Source organism: Lytechinus pictus, chromosome 16, assembly GCF_037042905.1.
Source record: "Lytechinus pictus isolate F3 Inbred chromosome 16, Lp3.0, whole genome shotgun sequence".
Taxonomy (NCBI): Eukaryota; Metazoa; Echinodermata; class Echinoidea; order Temnopleuroida; family Toxopneustidae; genus Lytechinus; species Lytechinus pictus.
In genome coordinates, this window is record NC_087260.1 from 10,052,123 (window position 1) to 10,070,177 (window position 18,055).

The following is an 18,055-nucleotide window of genomic DNA, read 5'->3' on the forward strand; positions in this document are numbered from 1 at the left end:
GATTCTGCCGAGGTGTGACAGCATGTATACGCACTGCAAGATAACCCGAGTGCCGATTCTGCACCGCGAGTCAATAATGCAGCGTGGAAACACAGTAAAGGTTCTTCTCTCATTACTTTTCATCAGATTTGGTCTAAGGAATTTTCAGGCTTTCTTTAGTGCTTTATTGTCATAGGATATGGCCTTGGTTTTTCGATTTTATTCAGGACCAAAACGAAAACACTATATTGTGATACACAATGCTGAAAAGAAGATAGAGCCATGGTTGAGTTTAGGGGCAGTGGCGTAGCTACGGGGGGGGGGGGACCTGGGGGGCACGTGCCCCCTGAGATTTGGTGTGCCCCCCCCCCTCCAGGTGCCCCCTCCCCCCTGTAAAAAATTGGCAGAGAAAAAAAAAGAAAAAAGGGAGAAAGAAGAAAAGAAAAAAGGAAAAGAAGAAAGACAGAAGAAAAAAGAGGAAAATAAGAGGAGGAAGACGAGTGAATGAAATAATGTGAAGGGAAGACTTGCAAAAAACCCACAAATCTTTCATGTTACTATATAAAATTTTTGCTTGCGCTTCGCGCCAGAATTGCCTGTTCGATAAAATTCATATCTTGCTCAATAGGCTGATATGGAGCAAGTTTTGAAGTAAATATAAAAAACATATTTTAGCTCGGACATCGAGCTTTCATTATTTTCTTAATTTACAAATTTAAGTGCTCTAGCTGTAAAATGTCCGTTTTATTGTCTACATATCAGCATTTTTAAGCTCACGCTGCGTGGTCACAATGTTTGATTTGCCAAGTTCCTATTGTCTACGTGTATTCCATAATGTTCCATTAAACAAATGTATTCAGAATGCCCAGAATCTAGGTCTAAATCTAAAACATGCGCGATAGTCTGCATGTTCTTTATTTAAAATGTATTTAAATTATCCAGTTTCACATCAGAATATCAATAATTGTCTGCTCACGCTTCACGATCGCTTTATTAATGATAACCAATTAACTATATCCTATTTATGATTTACAAAATATGAATAGAGTGTCCCGCTTTTAGGTCTAAAATCTTAATTTTCTTCCTCTCGCGCTTCGCACTCGCATCAATTGTATAGTTAAATACCTATCCCATTTATTAATACAAAAAGTGCTTAGAATGACCATTTTTTAGGTCGGAATGTCAAAAAAAATCACTAACAAGAATCGAGTTCTTAATCGCGCTCGCATTATTGAAATATATAACGTCTTCTTGGCTGAATGTAAAGCAGGTCCCTTTTCGATAATGCTAGAACAGTTAATAAATATTTCTGCTCGCGCTTGGCGTTCGCAGTAACCATTTAGTTACATACGAATCTTGTTCAGGATCACACATAACATTGCCCAGAATATTAAATTTTCAGGACAAAATTCATGAAAGTAAAAAAAACCGCTCGCACTTCGAGCTCGCACTTTTTATAAGGCTTATGAGATTATTTCATGTTTATGTTGTTTTATAAGAATAAAACTAAGAAGTGACTTATCGGGAAAAATATAGGTGAAGATAATTTCGGGCCCCATCCCCTATTAGCGAAAGTCGGATCCGCCCTTGTGACACACACACACCGGAAAAAATGGTACCCCCCCCCCTGAAAAAGCAAGGACCCCCCAGTGCCCCCCAGGAAAAGAATTCTAGCTACGCCACTGTTTAGGGGCAACGTTAACTATTTCAGTTTTTAAAAAATGAGGGTCTAAGTTGACATTATCGAGGTAACGGGAATCCAGGGGCCCGATTCATAAAAAAAAAAAACCTTTTCTATTAACAGATTTGTAATTTCATTTTAAGGTTACTGAAATCATTAGATCTGATTGGTTTTTAGTAAATACGTAAGTAGAAATCATGTATTTGTTATTACAACTAGTCGTTATGAAACGAGGCACAGATGGGCAGTCACTACGTCCAAAATTAACGACTTATGGGAGATGAAAAGAACTGATTCAATCAAATAACAATCTACACCATTCATGGCTACTCAGTATAGAAACAAAATTAGTAAACAGGTACCGAAAGAGCAGATTATGTGGGTGGATCAACGAATAAAACAAAAATTTCTTAAATTTCAATCATATTTTCAACCCAATGACCATCATGAAAATTTTTAGGAGTCAAATCCAAGTTCAGTGACTAAAAACCTGTATGGACTGCTTCAGGGATAAAACAATAATCAATGAAATACCATAACAGTTCATGAATCACTTCAACTACACTGTCTTATTCTTGATCGGCTGCTCACAAAGGTAAGTGCTGGGCCTAGTCCTAGGACTGAAGTTTAAGTACCTTTTAGTACTAACACTGAAGTTTAAGTACTTTTTAGTACTAAGGCTGAAGTCTAAGTACTTTTAATACTAAGACTGAGGTTGAGGTACATTTTAGTACCGAGACTGAAGTTGAAGTACTTTTTCGTACTAAGACTGAACTTTAAGTACCTTTAGTACTTTTAAGTGCTAAGACTGAAGTTAAAGTACTTTTTAGTACTGAGACTGAAGTTTAAGTACTTTTTAGTAATGAGACTGAGGTTTTAGTACTTTTTAGTACTGATACTGAAGTTTAAGTAATATTTAGTACTAAGACTGAAGTTTAAGCACTTTTTGCGAACGGAAAGCGGGAGCTGTTTTTCTTCATAAACTGACCCGACAACGGAATATTCTAACATTTTTTCGACACAATGACCTCAAAGAAACGTTCCTGGTGGATTTATGAACACTAAATAGGTAATGCGAGCGCGAAGCGCGAGATTAATTCTTGCATTCAGACCTGAGTTCTAAGTAATTTGTATTGTATAGACAAATAATACGAGAACGAAGCGCGAGCTAATTTTGATTTTATGATACATTAAACCTAAAAAGCGACATCTTAAAATATTAATCAAAAGACTTTGTATGAGAATATCTCAACAGGTAATGCAAGCATAGGCGGCGGAAGCGGGGGGCGCCGCCCCCCTCCTAAATTTCAGGTGGGGGAACAGTCCCCCCCCCTAAAAAAGAAAGAGAGGAAGAAAGAAATATAATAATAAAGAAAGAAATAACGAATGAAAGAAAGAAAGAAAAAAAGAAAGAAAGAGAAAATAGGAAAGGAAAAGGATAAACGATAACAAATGTAGGCCCATACTGAACAGCTGAATCAATGAAGATTGAAACCTATATAGAATAGCGAAAAAATACAACATTTACTATGGAAAATAGTACACAAAGTTTAAACTCGTTTCTTAAACGATTTTGTTCAGATAAGAAATGACAAGCAAACTTTTTTTTCCGCACCAAAAATGAAGGCTGTTTAGCTCAAAACCCCTTAATTATTTATAGCCCTTCATAATGCAATGTTATAAGAAATATAACGAATGGTAGTGAAAAGACTGGAAACGAAATAATATAGAAAGATAAATAAATCTGAAAATGCGCACAACTTTCCAAGCTCACTCCTTGTGCTATGCTAAGCTCGCATTTCTTAACTTTTCCTTCAAACCCCTTATTTCCTACATTCAAATTCTATTCGGCTTATTGCTTACAAATTTCACAGGATATAGAAAATACATGAAATGCGAACAAATAAAATAAAATTGAATAAAAACTATCAAAATTATTTAGATCACGATTAATTATTGCACTTTAGGTTTGTATAGTACATCATCAGTGGTAAATATTATTTTTCAATGTTTATATACAGTGCCGGCCGCAGGAAACGTCACGCCCGAGCACGCAAACACCCTAGGGGGCTTTTGCGTCTAACCGAGGGTATTCAAGGGGAGCCCCCTAGGGTGTTTAGCCGCGCCCGCAGTTTCCTGCGTGCTATATAATATTGGCCGTGCCCGCACTTATTCTCGGGTACCCTAGGGTACGTACATTGCATTATGTTTACATGTGCATGTACTTTGGTTATGTTGTGATAGACCGTTATATTTTTAAACTAGCGTGATCAGAATCTATTCTAGATTTTTTTTTTTTAGATGTTATGTGTTTTCTTTTCTTTCATTTTTTCATTTCTGTTTTCCCTTTTAATTCTTTTCCCTTATTCCCTCTTTCCTTTCTTCCTTCCTTCATGTTTTCTTCTGTCTTTGTTTCTTTCAAATAATGAAGGAATTCTTTTTCTTTCTTTCTTTCTCTTTTCCTCCATTTTTCTTACTTTTCTCTTTTTTCTCCTTATGTTTTTGCTTTCACACATTTATTCATCTTCCCTTCCTTTATATTAATTCTTTCTTTCTTTATTCATTTCAAGTAATGACGGAAACTGTTATCTGTCTTTTATTCTTTCTTTCATCCTTTTATTCAAACTTTTTTCCTTTTAATTTTTCCTTATTTTTTTCTTTCCTCTCAATTCATTTCTTGTTTCCTCATTTTTTCTCTTTTGTTTCTTCCGCTCACCCTCCCTTTCCCTTTCTTAATATATTTTGTTAACAAGTCTAACATTGTGTAGCCTTTTTGTTGATTTTTTGGCCTGGCTCGGTCGATCCGATTGTACATAGTGCTTTGTCGATTGTCCCGTATTTAATTTTGTGAAATCTGGTCACCCTTGCTGGAACATCGAATTTATTGTTTTTCATTTACCGCAATGAATCTAATCAATTAATCTAATTTGATGCATTAGGTAAACTTATTTTCCTTACGCCTTACGTGGGAGGCATACATGTATCATACAAACTTGTAAAAAAAAATAGGACAATTGTGATTTAATGTCATGGAGATCAATTCTTTATCTTTTGTGATAAGTTTTTTTTTCTCTCCAAAGGTACCCATTCCTCTCCCTTCAGCGTGAACTTTACACCTAATCCCATCTCCTTATTATGAACAGTGTAAGAACTAGAAAACATTTGAAATATTTTTCCTTGAGTTTTAACGGGGTGCACAGGGTGGAATCAGGAAAGAAGAAAGAAAGGCATATCAACAACAAAAAATAATTAAAATAGACAAAAGACATTAATAAGCAGACATGATTTTTTTGTAAATCAAAATTGACAAGTTATTAACAGAGTGAATGTTAACAAACATTAATGACAAACTTAAAATAAAACAGAATTATGAATATCAAGGGCATTTGCGAATTCTCATTATGTTAAAACAAACGTGCGGTCAATATTGGGATCGTCAATTCGTTGACATGGTTGATAAAACCGTAATAAAGGGAATGAAAGGTACGTGAGAACGAATACTAGTATGACCAAGATCATACAAAATAGACGTGCAAAAAGCGAACACCAGCAAAACTGGTTGTGCTCATCGATTTGTTATTTGGTTCTTTTGTTATTGTCAACAGTCTGGTAGAGTCTTGCTCCCCGCCCACACCTTTGATCTCCTTTGATCACATCCGCTTCCCAATTTATGACAGGATGTTCGTAGAAATAGGGGGGGGGGATTAATTTGTTGATGCGTTAACAACAATAAATGAGGATGTTCTTTTCATTTCGGTTCAAATCGGGTCTCTAAAACCCTCACCCTATAAAAAGTATAAATTTACCTAAATGGAACAGATTTATCTTTTTGCTAAAACATCTGATTACATTACCTGCACTCTATTGCGGTTTTTAAGTTACATTGGTAGATATTCGAATTGGGAAGAGATGAAAGTGGTGGAAATAATAAATGAGAAGAAGGAAGAAATATACTTTGTTATATGAATTGGAAATGATAAAACCAAGTCGCAACTTGGTATAATACAGAATTCAGTGTTATATGGCAGCTAAAAATAATAATACATGGCATTTGTAAAGCGCACTTTCCATCTTGATTGGATGCTCAATGCGCTTCAGAGCAAAGCAACCAAAGCTATTTACATAATGTAACTATTTAAAAAAATTCTAGCGCATTTAGCTTCAATGTTTAAACACATACCCTAGTAAAAGTATGTTTTCGAAAGCTACTATGAAGTAGTGTGTGGAATGGGTACTTAACGAGTTAATTATCACTTGCCGACAAAGCAAGAATGGAGCAGCTATACAAACCATTCTTTTCTTTTCTTAAGAGTTTTGGTGGGTGCTCACGCAAACGCTAACTATCAAACCTAACAATTCTTTTGGGGGAACAAAGGAGTCAGTCAAGCCAAGTTAAAGAATGAAAGCCCCGTCCCGGTTCACCTTTATATAGTCGAAAATCCTTTTAATCATCACGCGTGAGCATTACTGAGTAAAACAAGTTTTATAACTAAGCTACTGCAGAACTATATGGTATCCATATTATTATGAAACAATAAGCCCCCTCTATTTTCTCTTTCTCCCCTTTCCCCTTCGTTTCTTCGCTCCCTTCTGCTTCTTTCACTTTTTCTATTTCCTTCTCATTTTCCCTCCATCCCTTCCTATTTGCCTTTTTCTTTCATTTTTCTTTCTTCTTTCTTGAATGAGCGGATGTTAATTCGGGACAAGTTTTTAATTGATGCAACGAGAGCAGGAAATTGTGAGCATGGTGAGAGAAAATAATTACAAGGTTGAGCGCAAGAATGTTCAATACTTGTCATCAGGGTAAAAATGGGCATATGCGAGTTATTAACGTATTTTCTGACATGAAAATCTGGACAAATTCCCAAATTTTTCTTCCCACTTTCTCTCTTTTCCTCTACTTTTTCTTAAGTCCCACTTCTATTGTCCCCTGTACTTCTTACCTTTTCCTGCGCCCTTCCTTCTCTTCCCTTTTTCGCTTTTTTACTCCATTTTATTATGTCTCCCTTCTTCATTTTATTTAATTTCCCCCTCCTTATCATTCTCTCTTTCTCATTCTGTCCTTCCTTTTCTTCCTTTGTCTCTTCTTCTCCCCTTCGATTTTCAATCTATTTTCCTTTTCTCCTTCTCCCTCTTTTCTTTCTGCCTCACCTTCCCTTTTTTATCCCCTCTGTTTCTCTTTCTTCCCTTTCCCCTTCTCTCACTTTTTCTATTTCTCTTAACTCTTTCCTTCTCGTCTTCAATCCATCCCTTCATTTTCGCCTTTTCTTTCATTTTTGCTTTCTTCTTCTCCCTTTTATCTGCATCTCGTAGATCCGCGCCTGAAAGGCATGTCAGGGTATATAAAAAAGGATGACCATGTAGGGAAAGAATAGAGTAAATAGTTCTAGGACGACCTCTGGAATGTAGGGTCAACATCGACAAATACCTGCTCCTTCGTCAGAAACTCATTTACGATCACGACTAACCATGTCAGTGAATGAAATAACGGACAACCCAAAATTTGTAATTTTCATAACAGATTTTATCCACGATAAATTATCGAAAACTTATGCTTGATATGAGATAAAAATCACATGCAGTCTTGAACGAATGTGTCAAATCAGACCTCCTCTTTCGACCAAGAATGCACGGCTGAACATCCTAGGGAAACACCCTAGGATAGACGCGGGCACTATCCTCGGGCGCTCCCCTAGGGCACTCATGTCCTAGGGGAGCGGACGCGGGCGTCTTCCCTCGTCCGCTCCCCTCAAATGTCCGCTACGGGCTACCGCGTTCGCCCTAGGGGGCACTGTGACGTTTCCCGCGGCCGGCACTGTAATATCTAAAATAAACAAAAAACATGGTTATTGGTTGTTGCCTAGTCTTATATTTTCAAACAAAAAATAATGAGATTAACTTGACAATTTTAGAATGTTGATTTCATACAAATATTTTTCTTTTTTACAAAATACCCTCTGGAAATATCAGAATTCTGAAGCTGCCAGGGGCTTTGCTCCCTGGACCCCACCCGACGTGGGCTTCGCACTACGCAAAGAATAAAAAAGAAATGAAAAAAAGGAAGAAGATAAATATTAGAGCAAGATAAAAAAAGAAATGTGAATAAAATAAGGGGAGGGGAATAATACGAAAAAATATCGGGTCCATAAAAATGAAAATTTTGCTCGTGCTTTATGCTCGCATTCCCTGTACAAGAAGATAATCTGCTCAAAAGGATAACATAGAGCTTTGAATATCCCATTTTAAAGTCAATATGCACAAACCATTTTGCTCGCGAATCGAGTTTTCATTGCATTCTGTTCTTGCTTGCAAAAATTACTGAACTTTAAAAAAAAAATTATATTCTCTTCATGAATTACAACAAACAAAAAAATGAATTAAAAGTTCCCTTTTCAATTCAGTATATCACTTATTTTCACTTATCACTTATTTTCTCGCTCCTCACACCCGCATAAAATGTCTAGTTGGATATCCATCCTTTTCATGATAAGTGCTTAGAATGTCTAGATTTTAGGTTAGAATATTTAAGAATTTGTTTAGCTCGCGCTTCGCGCTTGAATAAAATGTTTAGTTAGATATCCATCCTTTTCATGATTACCAAATGTGCTTAGATCGTCAAAATTTTAGTATATAATATTTATGAAAAATTAGGTCGCGCTTCGCGCTCGCATAAAATGTTTAGATATATAACCATCCTTATTCATGATTACCAAAATTGGTTAGAATGTCCAAGTTTTAGGCCATAATGTCAAAGTTTTTTTTCAGCTCGCGCTTCGCACTCGCATGAAACGTTTAGATAGATACACATCCTGGCTATTCAGGGTCACAAAAGGTGCTTAGAATCACAAGTTTCGGGTCGGAAGATCAAAAATTTTCAGCTCGCGCATGAACTGTTTGTATATGATGTAGATACATATCCTGTTCATGGTTACAAAAAGTGCTTAAAATGTCCAGTTTTGGATTTGGATGGTCAAAAATTTTCAGCTCGCGCTATGCGCTCGCATAAAATGTTTAGTTCGGTACCCGTCTGGTTCATGATCACCAAATATGTTCTAGAAATGCCAAAATTTTAGGTCAGAATATCGAAATTTTTCAGCTCGCGCTTCACGCTCGCATCAATATTGTTGTTTAGATAGATACCCATCTTGTTCATGGTTTTAAAAAGATAGCTAGAATGTCCAGTTTCGTGTTGAGTCGGAATATCAAAAATTGTCAGCTCGCGTTACGCGCTCGCATAAAATGTTTACTTAGGTACACATCGTGTTCATGGTTCATGTTCATGGGGGGCGCCATTTTCCGAAAAGTACACAGGGGCACCAAAATCAGGTCGGGCTCCTTGATGCAGAACCCTGGACACAAGCCTACCTTATCAGATATAAAAAATAAAAACTTTAAGTGGGAGCTAACCCCTGAACAAAAATTTGAAAAGTCAGGTTTAAGCAGCCGGCTGGGGAAAATGTGGTTGAACATTTTTTTTCGGCCCCCTCCCTAAATTTTGATGTTTCCGCCGCAAATGAATGCAAGCGCGGAGATCGAGCAGATTTCGAAATATTCCCCGTATGTTTTTTTTTTTAATTTTCTTCCTCCATTTTCTCCTCCTCTCTTCTTCTTTCTCTTCTTATATTTCTACTACTACTTCTCCACTTCCCCTTCCTCCTCATTATCTTCCTGCTCCTTCTTCTTCTCTTTCTCCTCCTCTTCTTCATCATCTTCTTCTTTTAATAACATAGACAGTGTATAATGACAATGCCTTTAATGACAATTAACAACCAATAAGTCTTTATCGAAAATCGCTGAATCAAAACCTAAGTTTCGTCCTGGACTCTAGACAAACGAAATATTCGCAATTTCTGGTCAGCTCCAGAACTTATTCCGAAACCGCTAATCCGGTTTACCAATTTTCAACAAAGACTGCCCAGATTTTCATTGTAACTTGACAGGCATTTTCGATTTATTTACTGTGTTGTTGAATTCGTTTTGTGTGTGGGTTTTTCTTTTAATCACGACGGTATAATAGCGTCGTGGTGAACTGCACATCAAAAGTTAAAGCCACACGGTATACTAATATTCATTTAGGAAAAAAAATGAAGTAACCCCTTTTCATTTTATTTTCTTTTCTAATTGTGTTGTGGCAGCTGCACACTGCGCATTTAATTTAAAGGGTATAATCCGGACATAAATTAATGTGATTTGAAAAGACACTGTATAAAATCAGACAAACAAAAGACACCAAAATCATAAAAATCTGACAGGAAATAACAATATTATTTTGTTATTCTTTTTAAGCTTTACATTGTCTATGTAAAACAGTTCGATGGCTGTCTTCATGAAAGTCCAATGAACAAACTGATGACTTGCTAACTCCATTTATTCGTCTGTATTTTATTACAAATATGTTTTCAAATATTGGACTGACAACTGATTCAATTCTTAAGAGATTAATTGTTGTTTGTAACTTATTCTGTTACAAGAAAATATCATACACACATGTAACTAAATATTATGATTCCATGTAATAATAAATAAACATGATGGCGTGTATATACTTGTTTACACAAAATATAGCTAAACTTTCAAATCTAATAACGCTGTTATTTCTTATCATATATTTATAATATTTCATCGTTTTCTCAGTAAATTTTAGATTTTGTTCAGAGACGAGTACCCCTTTCAAGAATACAATTAACTTATCAGTAAAATCAATTCATTTATTTTATTTTCCATCTCTAATGTTTTTTTTATATTTACCATGAATACATATTGTGCACTTTACTAAAGCATAAAACATGTACATTTAAATCAACTTGCATAAAAACAGCATGGAATTGCAAGGGGCGAATGCCGACTAAAGAGCAGACCGAGCATAATTGCAAAGGTACCACCTAGACATCATTAATAAGACTTAACTGTACACTACGGAGGAAATATAAACTATTGATTTAGTATTTACACGAACAAAAAAAAAACATGAAAAACTTTTTACAAAGAGAAAATGGAAAAAAATAATGTATACATTCAATTTTATATGCACACGCGTGGACACACACACTCACACAACAACGCACTCTCACTCACTCAAATGCCACTCACCTTTCTGTGCATTGAGTATCGTGATGATTGCGAGTATCACAACTCTTGCAATCGAATCCATCCTTGAACTGTAGCCGGGTCTACCGAATATCCAGGACAATCTGGACCTAAACTATATTGAGAATGTCCTTCGATGAACTCAGAAGTCTTATTTTTTCCAAATCGATTCCCAAATCAAGAGTAGGACAAGTCAATTTGATGATTTAATATTGTTTATTGGAAGCCCTTTCACAATTGGTGGTGCGACTGCGTACAACCGTTGGGATAATGTGAAACATATAAAGTAATATGATATTAATATCGTCAATATTAATATATCACTGTGACCAAATGATTGTAAACGATCGCACGGGCAACTTTGAAAGCCCCTTAAGAAGAAGCAATTAAGTGTAATGAAATTTCCACCTGACGTTTTCCTTCAATTTGCATAAAATTATACCAAAATTAACTAGTGAAATAAATCATTAGTTAAGTGTCCAAATGTTTGAGATCTCATGACGAATGCAGAACACAACTTGATTCAAAACTTCCAATAGTCAAAGTGAGGATCTTGGATAATAAAGCGAACGGAATGCTTTGACCTGTAACATCAGTCGGTGCTTAGAAAGCCGTATCAAAATGAATATCGGATGCATGTTTTATCGTCATTGTGGTAAGGTCAGTCTTTGAATCGAAATTGCCGAGGTTTGAAATCTAAATAAAAAAAGGTTTATACCTGCTTTTTATCTTTTAAACTGAAGGGATCAAGATGAAAAACATACACCCCTATCACCCATTAGCCATATTCACCCTCCTCAGTATAAGGGGGTTGTTAGCTCTACGACTACAGTAAAACAAAATGTTTACACTTTGAAAGAATCCTACATAATGATGCATTTGAAATCTGAAGTTTTTTTTTCTAACTTAATGGTACAGGTATCTTTAAGCAAATGGAGGTATCACTGTCGACAAATCTTCCGGTGAGTGAACACCAATAACTTTTAAAAGTTCGTGTAAAAATGATTAGCCCAAAAATTGAAATGGTAATAAAAGTATAAAGAGGCACTGGTCTTGACAGGGGGCTATAAACATGATAAAGGCCATCTAGGGCACCCACCACAATTCATCCGCTACAAATAAAAATAAAAAGGAAGGAAGGGAGAAAGGAAGAAAATTATACAAGAAGGGGGTGAAACAATACAAAGGAAAGGTAATAATTTTAATGTAAACAAAACATCTTTATAAAATTGTTCGCGCTTCGCGCTCACATTGCCTTGTTTGATATAATAATTTATAAGAACTTTTTCCAAGCTGATCATTATTCTCATAGGAAATATCTAAATCTTGAAGTTTTTTCTATTTTTTTTATTTGCTTCTGTACGGTATAGCTATGTGATTATTTTCCGTTGTTTTTCTTATTCATGGGGAGTGTTATAAACTGAATTGAATCAAAATAATAAAAAAGGGGTTTGCCCAATGTACACAACCTAACACATCATATAGATTTAAGAACTACTGTCTGAGGGAATCAGGCAGATTTGAAAAAGTCGGAAGATGGGAATCGGCGGATTTCATTCATATTCTGAAGTTAAAGTACATATATGGTATATACTACGAAAATGAGGTTAAATTTTTTTCTGATCATTATTCGATTCATAATTACCCCACCCCTAAAATTGACCCTTTTGGGGTACCTGCTGCAAGACCTTGAAATCGTCCATTTATAGTAATTTTCTTGACTCCGTAAACAATATCTAAAATGGTGCGATTAAAGAGAAATTCCAGTATTTGCAGTAAACACTTATTTCATGAGAAAGTCTGTAAAACAAGGCTTAATTGTCAGTATATCATCGAGGATCTAGATCTGGTACAGTTACATAAACTGAACTTTGTGAAATCTTGAAATCTACGCTGAAAAATGTTCACACTGAAGATCACCAACACAGATAGGCACACGTGGGACAGTGTATTATTATTGCTAAAATAAAGACCCGACGGAAGTGACCGAATCCGCGCTTATTTTGCTTATTTCTCAGCAATTACACAATTTCTTCCAGAATCCTTTGGCACATATTTTTTATTCATACAAACAGACACTTAGGTGGTCATTATATTAGATTCTGTAAAAAGTCATTTTTAGATCGTTACCAAAACTGGAATTTATCTTTAACATGAAATTTTTAGGGTTCAAGATTTAACATCTCCCTTTTGCGGAAATGAAAAGAAAATTTAAACAAAGGCATTGGTCATGTCCTTTACCTCCGAGTCTGATGTCTTGCAGTCCTTGGCCTTGGACTTTGGCCTTTTCCTAGGAATAGGTCCTACAAACGGGACAAGGCCGAACAGGGATAAGAGGAACTAACGGACATGAATGAGGGAGGTAAAGATACAAGCACTGGTTTTAGGGTGTAGATGACCATTAGAATTTTGTCAAATAAAAGAGACTCATGAAAACAGTGTTGATCTTTCAGTTTGTTCATTATTTAAAAATTAAAGATTCCTCCTTCGTTGAATTGCCATATTTGCAGTCAATACTCAACAAAAAATTAAGAATCAAGTAAGTTCTTGGAAGCAATAATGCAGAATGTTCCATTTGATATCAACATCGTCTTCACTTTCATCAAGCTGTAGTTCGCTGTTGTTAGGGCATGTTGAGTCAGCACCAAGAACATGACTTCTTCGTTAAGCCTGCTTTTGCTTTAGCTACAGGCCTTCTAAAATATATTTCTGTTTATCTTTGTTTCCATTCTAACGGGGTGATTATGAGATCTACATCATGTGCCTCATTTCTCACCAGACTTGAGTTGTATCAGATTTCACCGTGAGGTTTGCTACCCATTCGCAAACTACGTATTCCATGTCCTTATTCAGATAGCACTGTGCACTTTGATCTAATTTCTGTTTTTTTTTTCCTTCAATTCGTTTAGAGTCAAGCCATTTTCAGTCATCTTCCTTGCCCTGGGGAGCGTTTCATGAAAGGACTTGTCGGACGTTTTATCCGACAAGTCCTATTTTATCCGACAGTTACCATAGTAACAGTGCTTCTCAGCCAATTAAAATCAAGGAAAGTTGTCAGATCTGACAACATGTCGGACGAAAATGTTGATGAAACGCTCCCCTGATCTCCTTATGGCTAGAATCCATTGCTTGCATTCAAACTTGAATAATGCAATATTTTGACAATTCTTGATGATGATCCGCGGTGTCCATATGGTTTTAAAGATCTTGGACGGATGTACTGTGAATATCTACATGCATGCAGCCTTCTCACTCATATAGTCGTTCTCAGAATATTTATTGAATATTTGGTGTTTCTGACCATTATGATACTGTATTGTAATCATTCAGATTGTTCAGCATGTAGCTTTTGTTTAGTAGAGAAATATAGAGGTTGGTGCAGTTGTTGATGAATTAGGTTTTTAAAGACACCCCACCTTCTGGTAAAGGCCCTCGGACCTCAAAAGCGTGCGTACTCTCTCTCTCTCTCCCTCTCTAAATGGGTACATGTGGTTCCGAAATTCTACAGGATGCTGGATGTGGAAACGTAAATTTTGCATATTTTTCTTATTTTTTGAGGAATGTAAACTTCATACAGCAGAGATTAAATAACTGTTTCATTCCTTCCAGACCACTTAGGCCATTTATCAACTTTTATTTCCAGGATCTCTGAAAAAATAAGGTAGAAATGTAAGTCTACAACACTACAATATATTAAAATGTGCTTTTATATGACAGATTGGTAAAAAAATTAATTTCAATGAAAATCTTTTTATCTTTTGTTGGATCAGGTAGAGAATATATTATAGATGCTAATAAAAGCAATTTTTTCTCTCCTCAGGTGATTTTATATATTTAAAAGTGAATTTCTGGACCAAGAGTCAAGTATCCTCATTCTTGGGAAAAATATGAAAATGGGCATATGAGGTACAAAGCTGATTTTTAAAACACTTCCACAGGAAAATTTTAGGGATCAGACAAAGGTTTAGGGTTATAATTATGACATTTGTATCATATATTTTCAAATTCTGATCCCGATTTTTGTACTTTTCATGGATATATTGAGAAAATCATTTTTGTTTTCTGATCTCTGAAAATTTATACCCCGCTTTGTACACAATTATATATAGGAAGCAGTGAACGCATGCTATTTTTTTTTTTTCGATCTAGCCCTAGACTTACTTATTAAAAAGTATTGTCTTTATTAAAAAAAAATAGAAAAGGATTCTTAGTTTCTATTCCTTTGCAATTCCATGATGCAGTAGAGATATCATACTTCAGCTCATTTGGCTCTCAAATCATTCATAATTGTCTAAGAAGTATATTGTCTTCACCATCGATAAATCAGGAAAGAGCACAGTAAACATAAGAAACATACAACGTAATACAAATTTTGATACTTTTGGCTTCCTATACTTAAACCACAACTTTAAACCAGCTATCAGAATACGGGCCCTTGTATGAAAATTACACCATTTTGCAAAAAATGGGCTACTTTTAGCGGCTGGTGAGCAAAAAGTAAAAGACACTCCACGGATTTGAAACCTGGAATAAATTAATAATTGTTTGGCCTATAAAATTTATATCCAATATGAAAATCAGCTCCGGAAAGTTGGGGCCGTTTTTTCTATAGCAGGTCAAATATAGCCCAAAATTTCTCAACAAAAGACTGAAAAATGGCATATCCCCTCCTAAGATAATGGAATACTCCAATTACCTATGCGAAATGCAATTTATACAGCTTGAAATAAAATGGTTGAAAAGAAGCACCACATAAATCTAAGTTGATTAGCACAATTTTAAACACACGATTATTCATGTTGAAAACAGTGCTAAATTTGACATTTTTGGTAAATCTGAGTGGTACCCCCTAAGGGCCACTTTTAGGGGGTGGTAATAATTATGAAGATAATTATGATCCGAAAATGTTAATACCTTCTTTGTACGTTCTAACCTAAATGTAATTTAACTTCAAAGTATCAATGAAATCTGCCAACCTACCATGTTCCACTTCCCCTGTCAGATTCTCTCAGACATTAATTTTTAAGTTCTCTGTTGCCTTTTTGTTTGTATTTAACTGGATATTGATTAGAAAAGAAAAAATACTGCAGCAATTGTATTGTGACAAACCGTCTGCCATGCATGCCAGTATAGGTCATTCTAAAGTAGAACACGGCGTGGGTGGATTCGAAGCATTGTTTCATCAAACCGATTTATATGATTGCTTTTTAAGGGACACATAATCATAACAAGTGATATAAAGGGGGGGATGCAAGAAAACGTTTGTAATCAATGTTGGGTGGAGTAGTATTGTCCTTTTTTGTAAGTTCTAACCTAAATGTAATAAAACTTCAAAGTATCAATGAAATCTGCCAACCTACCATGTTCCACTACCCCTGTCTGATTCTCTCAGACATTAATTCTTAGGTTCTCTGTTGCCTTTGTGTTTGTATTTTAACTGGATATTGATTAGAAAAGAAAAAAACACTGCAGCAATTGCACTGTGACAAACCGTCTGCCATGCATGCCAGTATAGGTCATTCAAAAGTAGAACACGGCGTGGGTGGATTCGAAGAATTGTTTCGTCAAACCGATTTATATGATTGCTTTTTAAGGGACACATATTCATAACAAGTTATATAAAGGGGGGTTGCAAGAAAACTTTTGTAATCAATGTTGGGTGGAGTAGTATTGTCCAGAGCCCCTTGAGTTAACGTGGCTCTTTTTTTTATTCATTCCCTTGACCTATCAACACGTTCACACGGCCTATAACCCACAGTAATTAAGTCGACGGAACACGTTGGGTCAGTAAGGCTGAGGAAACGGCATGGTAAATCGATGGAACGACTTAGTATAAGAAAGGGGGAAAGAGTTAGTAAGTTGAGGGAACGACTTAGAAAATCGAAGGCAGAGAGATCGCGCAATTAAGGGAACGACTTAGTAGAGGGAATGCCGTAGTAAGTAGATGGAACGACTTAGTAAATCCAAGGGAACGACTAAGTAAGTCGATGGAGTAAGTACAAGGGAATGACTAAGTAAGTTTATTGAACGACTTAGTAAGTCCAATGAAACGACAAAGAAAGTCGATGGAACGACTATTACGTCTAGGGAACCGCTTGGTAAGTCGTAGGAACGATTTGGTAAGTCAAGCGAACGACTTGTAAGTTTATGAAACGAATTATGGTAATGACACTTGCAATGTCACCTATGGGCTCCGCAATTCCGTAAATAGCACCAAGTCTGTTAAGCTTTTGTTCATCGTTGATTCGATATAAATGACGCTTCAAGCAGATTGATTTGGTTTTTTTTATTTTGTGGTGACATTTTGAAAGAAGTGTTGTGTTTCCGCACTGGGGTTTAAATTTTGTTTTTCTATTACTCAATTGAAAAACGGTATCATGCGGACTTCGTATTTGTTATATTTGCTTATTCAGGCACCAGACAGGGGACAAGACTGCCTAAAGAAAATATCGTTTTGTTTCGAGTTAATAGCTAGGATGCGAGAGGTTTCAGTTAGGGCCTTTTCACACGTAAATCTCGAATCATCTTTCCGCCCTTTCACATGGTGCCATAATCGTGATTTGAATGATGATTCCAGTGAAAAATAATTTTAATGACAAATTTTAGCATGTGTGAGACCAAACTAGAGTCACAAACGCTAATCACAATCACGAATTCAAATTCTACTCCAGAGGTGAATTCCAGTTCCAGTTTCAATCAAATTACGGTACGAATTTTTCGTCTCAAAGGGTTGACCTCCAAAATGTATTTTTTTTTCGGGGGCGGAGCTTACGCGACCTTTCAAGCACTTCCGTAGATAATACAATTGTCATGCACTCATTGTAGTTTGTATTTGCGATGCAGTGCTTTGATTGACAGGTCACCAAGGACAAAACTCCGCCTTGCTCATGAATTCGAATCACAGTTTTCAAGTGAATGTGTGAATGGTACGATGATTCTAAAGACGAATTGCAATCATCATTACAATGATGATTCAAGATTCTCGTTTGAAAAAAGCCCATTCATTGTAAAGATGATTGCTATTGTAATCGTGACTGTGATTAGCGTCCGTGATTCGGCATGTTCTAGCTTGGTTCACACGTGCTAAATATTCTCCACTAGCATTATTTTTTTTATTGGAATCATCATTCAAATTACGATTTTTTTTACCGTGTGAAAGGGCGGCTAAAACAACCCAAATCACTGTTTTGATGATATTATCTCTTCGTTCTTCTTCCAATATCCTTTGTACTTAATATCCCCCTGCAACCCCCGCCTCCTGCACCACCCTTGCAAGGCGTACTTTATTTGTGCATGTATAACTGAATT